Source organism: Myotis daubentonii, chromosome 19 (assembly GCF_963259705.1).
Source record: "Myotis daubentonii chromosome 19, mMyoDau2.1, whole genome shotgun sequence".
NCBI classification, from domain to species: Eukaryota; Metazoa; Chordata; class Mammalia; order Chiroptera; family Vespertilionidae; genus Myotis; species Myotis daubentonii.
The window spans coordinates 5,829,120-5,834,228 of record NC_081858.1 but is presented as its reverse complement, the minus strand read 5'-3'; positions in this window follow the sequence as shown (position 1 = coordinate 5,834,228).

Below are 5,109 nucleotides of genomic sequence, written 5' to 3'. Positions count from 1 at the left end.
TGAAAATCCTAACGTTTAACCATGGCCCGCAAAGTCCTAGGTGATGAGACCCCTGGCTGCCTCTCAGAACTCATTTCCTACCACCCCCCTCCCTCACGCTGCTGTACCCACACTGGCCTTCCTGCTGTTCCCCAAACATGCCACGATCCTTCCTGCCTCAGAGCCTTTGTATGTGCCCGTTCCTCTGCCCAGACAGTTTCCTGGATTTTCAGTTAGCTGGCCCTTCCTCTACCCCCAGGTCTCAGCTGCTCACCTAAGGCAGCCACCCTACTCCTAACCCCTCGCCATCTCTTCACCCTGTTTTATTTCCTCTGCACCTAGAAAAGGATGTAGCACATGGCAGATGCTCTACACGTATTTCTCGAATGAGTAAAAGGCTCTTCTCCCATATGCCCTCCCTCTGGCTAATGTCCATGCCTTTGCCTCTGCTTCTTCTCTGACATGCCAGCTCTCCAGATGTAGGGTCTCCTTGCTGCATGCTCACCCAGCCCTGTAGCTTACTTCAAGGGCTCCCCACAATGGGAATGAGAAACAGTCATCAAGTGTGTAATGATCACTTCCTGTCTGTCCACCCCAGCGCTCCATCAGCCCCTCTGAGAGCAGGAGTCATGTCCACGTCTTTCACCTCCGTGCCTGGCCTACAGGTTTCCAGTCATTACTTGTTGACTGTAAGAATGAGTAAATATGTCATGAGTAAGGGTGCAAACACAGGGAGAGACAGTACAAGAGAACAGAACCAAATACTGCTTCATCACCTTGGCCGTATTTTTACATTCTGATTTGCAGCTTTAAACCTGATTTCTGAAGTAAGATGTGATCAACCAAGGACTTGGTTCGAAGTCCTGATCAAGTCATTCTCACTTATTTTGTTGTTGCTTTTATCATGATTGTTTAGAAAAAGGAAATCATGAAAATGCATGCAACACCCAAAAGTTATTTCAAGAAGATATGGATCCAAATAAGCCCCAACTTGTGTGGGTGGCATTTCTCCAGGGCTTCCTTTGGGGCTGGACTGCCCCCTAGTGGAAGCGAGAGAAAAGCACTTTAGGGTGCCCCTTTGAGGAATAGCATATTTCTTTGCTTTTAATAATCCTTTGTGTTTGTGTAACGGGATCCAGAAACAAGTTGGAGGGAAATTGCACAACTTTGATAGAGAAAAGAAGCAACAGTTTCCAGAGTAACCTTTAAAGAAAAACGAAAACGGGGATAATGCTTTAAAAGATTATAGTGTGTCCGTCACTGTTCTAAGCACTTGTGCCATTTAATCTTTGTAAGAACCAACTGACTAAGCTACTATTTATTGTCCACTTTTGATAAATGGGGAAACTGAGGCATGGGAATGTTAAGTAACTCGCCAAGGGCCATAACTAGAAAGTGGTAGATGCAGGATTTGAACCTGGGCAGGCTGGCTCCAGGGCCTCGACTCCCTCCCAGGACCAAACCTGCCAGTAGTCACTAGTTCAAAGCACTAAGGTACAGTCGTTGCTTTTGAAAGATTTTTGGCTGATTTCCAGGGTAATTTTCAGGCTAGCTCACTCTAAGACTTAGTTCTGGCCTTAAAATTCTCAAAAGCAAGGTAGGCACAATTATTCTCATCTCTGTTCTTTAGAAACACTAAAGGTGGGTAAGAGTAAAATTCCCAGTGACTGTGGAAGACAAAGGCTGGCTCAGTGGGTCTTATTCTTAAATCTCTATATTCTGCAATTCTAAACTTAACTATTTTGCCCCCAAAAAAGTTGCTTAATCATTTTTTTTCTGAAAAAGTAGGTAATTATAAAATAATACTATGGCAAATATATGGTTTGCTATCTGCTATGTATTGTGCTAAGCCTTTAAAATGTATTTTCACTCAATTGTCATTAACAACCTAGATATAAACACGGCTATTAATTCATCTTTTCCTCTGAGGAAACTGAGGCACAGAGAAGTTCAATTACTCATTCGAGGTCACCCAACTACACAGTGTTAAGATTTGAGCCCAGGCAGTTTGATTCTAAAGTCCATTTTCTTAATCACTACATTCGACTAACTCCCATAAATCATAAACTGACCCTCATAGTCTAGTTCAGTGATGGCGAACCTATGACACGCGTGTCAGAAGTGACACGCGAACTCATTTTTTTTGGTTGATTTTTCTTTGTTAAATGGCATTTAAATATATAAAATAAATATCAAAAGTATAAATCTTTGTTTTACTATGGTTGCAAATATCAAAAAATTTCTATATGTGACACGGCACCAGAGTTAAGTTAGGGTTTTTCAAAATGCTGACATGCCGAGCTCAAAAGGTTTGCCATCACTGGTCTAGTTCATACCTGAGAAAAAAAATAACACTACTTTTTTTTTTTTACCAAAAAAAAAAAAATAATAGAATTAAATGACTTACCTTCCTATTTCCCCATTTTCCCTAATTAGTTGCAAGCTTAACATAAATTTGTGTGGGCTTGCCCTGACTGGTTTGGCTCAGTGGATGGAGCGTCGGCCTGCGGACTGAAGGGTCCCGGGTTCGATTCCGGTCAGGGGCATGTACCTTGGTTGCGGGCACATCCCCAGTGGGGAGAGTGCGGGGGGCGGCTGATCGATGTTTATCTCTCATCGATGTTTCTAGCTCTCTGTCCCTCTCCCTTCCTCTCTGTAAAAAAATCAATAAAATATATTTTTTAAAAAAAATTTGTGTGGGCTGAACTTTGGGGACAGATTTGCATTAATTACAACACATTTTCTGTTTGGAACCTTGTCAGATATACAAGGTCTCAACTCTATGTCTAAAATGTATTTCCTATGTACAATACTTGATATCCACAGAAGAAGAAAAAATCACATATCTGGGTTGTGGGTTCCATCCCCAATTGGGGGTGGGTGGGAGGCAGCCTATTGATATTTTAATTTTTTTATTGATATCAGAGAAGAAGGAAAAGAGAGATAGAAACATCAATGATGAGAGAGAATCATTGATTGGCTGCCTCCTGCACACCCCCTACTGGGGATCGTGCCCGCAACCCAGGCATGTGCTCTTTGCTGGAATCGAACCTGGGACCCCTCAGTCTGCAGGCCGACACTTTATCCACTGAGCCAAACCAGCTAGGGCTCTATTGATATTTGTCTCATATCAATGTTTCTGGTTTTTTTCTCAACCACCCCCCCACCTCTCTCTCTCTCAAAAAATTAAACATAGAATTATCATATGAGCCAGCAATTCCAGTTCTGGGTATATACCGAAAAGCAGGACTCAAAAAGATACTTGTACAACATGTTCATAGCAACATTATTTACTATGAACCAAAAGGTGGAAACAGCCCAAGTGTCCATCAATGGATGAACAGGTAAACAGAATGTAGTACATACACATACGGGAATATTATACAGCCTTGAAAAGGAGGGAAGTTCTGACGTATGCTACAACATGCATGACCTTGAGGGCATTATGCTAGGTGAAGTAAGCCAGACGCAGGACAGATACTGTGATTCCACTCGTGTGAGGTCTTAGAGCAGCTAAATTCGTAGAGACAGGAAGTGGAAAGGCACTTTCCAGGGCTCCAGGAGGCATAGGGAGCTACCACTTAACGGTATAAAGTTTCAGTTTTCAAGACAGAAACAGTCTTAAGATGGACGGTGGTGAGGGTGCACCAGAATTGAATGTATTTAAATGACACTGAAGTGTACATTTGACAATGGTTACGATGGTAAATTTTATGTTATGTACATTGTTTTGAATTTTCTACACTTTATGATGCTTTGACATCTTAGGGCCTTGGGGAAAGGGAGAGACTGCCCCTCCCAAGGTTAACTAACTTCTAGGGATAGTAAAAGAGTTGTATGGAATATGCAAACCAACCAGTCCTCTATCCTCATCATCCTAGGGCCAGAGACTGGACAACTAGAGACCACCCCTGTAGCCCAGAGCCACCCGAATTATTCAGACTATCCAATCCCAAACCTGCTCAACTGCTTGCCTTGCCTTCCCCATTCCTGTTCTCAGAAACCATAATAATGGCGGTTGCATGTTTTCCCCTCACTCTCTCTGCCTGCGACCAACTCAGGGTTCTCTCCTGTGGCCCTGAGTTTCTCCCTCCCCCTGGGAACTGAGTGTAATCAACTATCTTTTCAGTGGCCTTGCCATACATGAATAAAACCAAAATCCTGGGAATATTTTACAATATATTTTAGCCCAATTTAAAACAGATAAATAGCCCTGGCAGGTTTGGCTCAGTGAATAGAGCATCAGCCTATGGACTGAACGGTCCCCGGTTCGATTATGGTCAAGGGCACATACCTAGGTTGCGGGCTTGATCCCCAGTAGGGGGGACGTGCAGGAGGCAGCCAATCAATGATTCTCTCTCATCACTGATGTTTCAATCTTTCCCCCTCTTCCTCTCTTAAATGAATAAAGATATGTGTTTTTTTAAGATAAATAATTTTAAAGACTATTACAAAAGCACAGATCTAAGTCAAATATGGTACATCTCTGCTCCTGGAGTTTAACATAGTAGTTAAGAGTGTAGACTCAGAGGTTGAATTTCCTGCATCCAAATGCTGGCTCCACCACTGATTAGCTTCGTGACGCTGGGCAAGTTCCATAGCCACTGTCCTTTAGTTTTCTCATATGAAAAGTAGGGATAATAACAGAATGCCCCTCTTAGGACTCTGTGAGGATTAAGTGGGTTAAAACTAGGAAAGTGTTTAGGACAGTGCAGGTACCAGTATACAGTAAGCACTCTATAAATATTAACTATTACTGTTATGGAATCTGCAGCCATTTAAAAAGTGAGGATGATCTGTATGTGCTGACATGGAAATATATACCGGGGGAGGGGGCAGGAATTTCTTAAAGGAGAGAGATATATAAGCAAATACTTTTTATGGAAAAAGTTATCCTATATAATAAAGAGGTAATATTCAAATTAACCCTCACACCCTCACAAGATGGCTGCCTAAGACCAGGCCGGCAGGGGGGTTAGTGAGGAACAACCAAACGACTGAACGCGCAGGCTGCGTGGGGCGACCAGGCCAGTGGGGGGGCCATGAGGGGCAACCAGGCTGTCAGGGGGGGCAGTTGGGGGCAACCAGGCTGGCAGAGGGGGGCAGTTAGGGGCGATCAGGCTGGTGTGG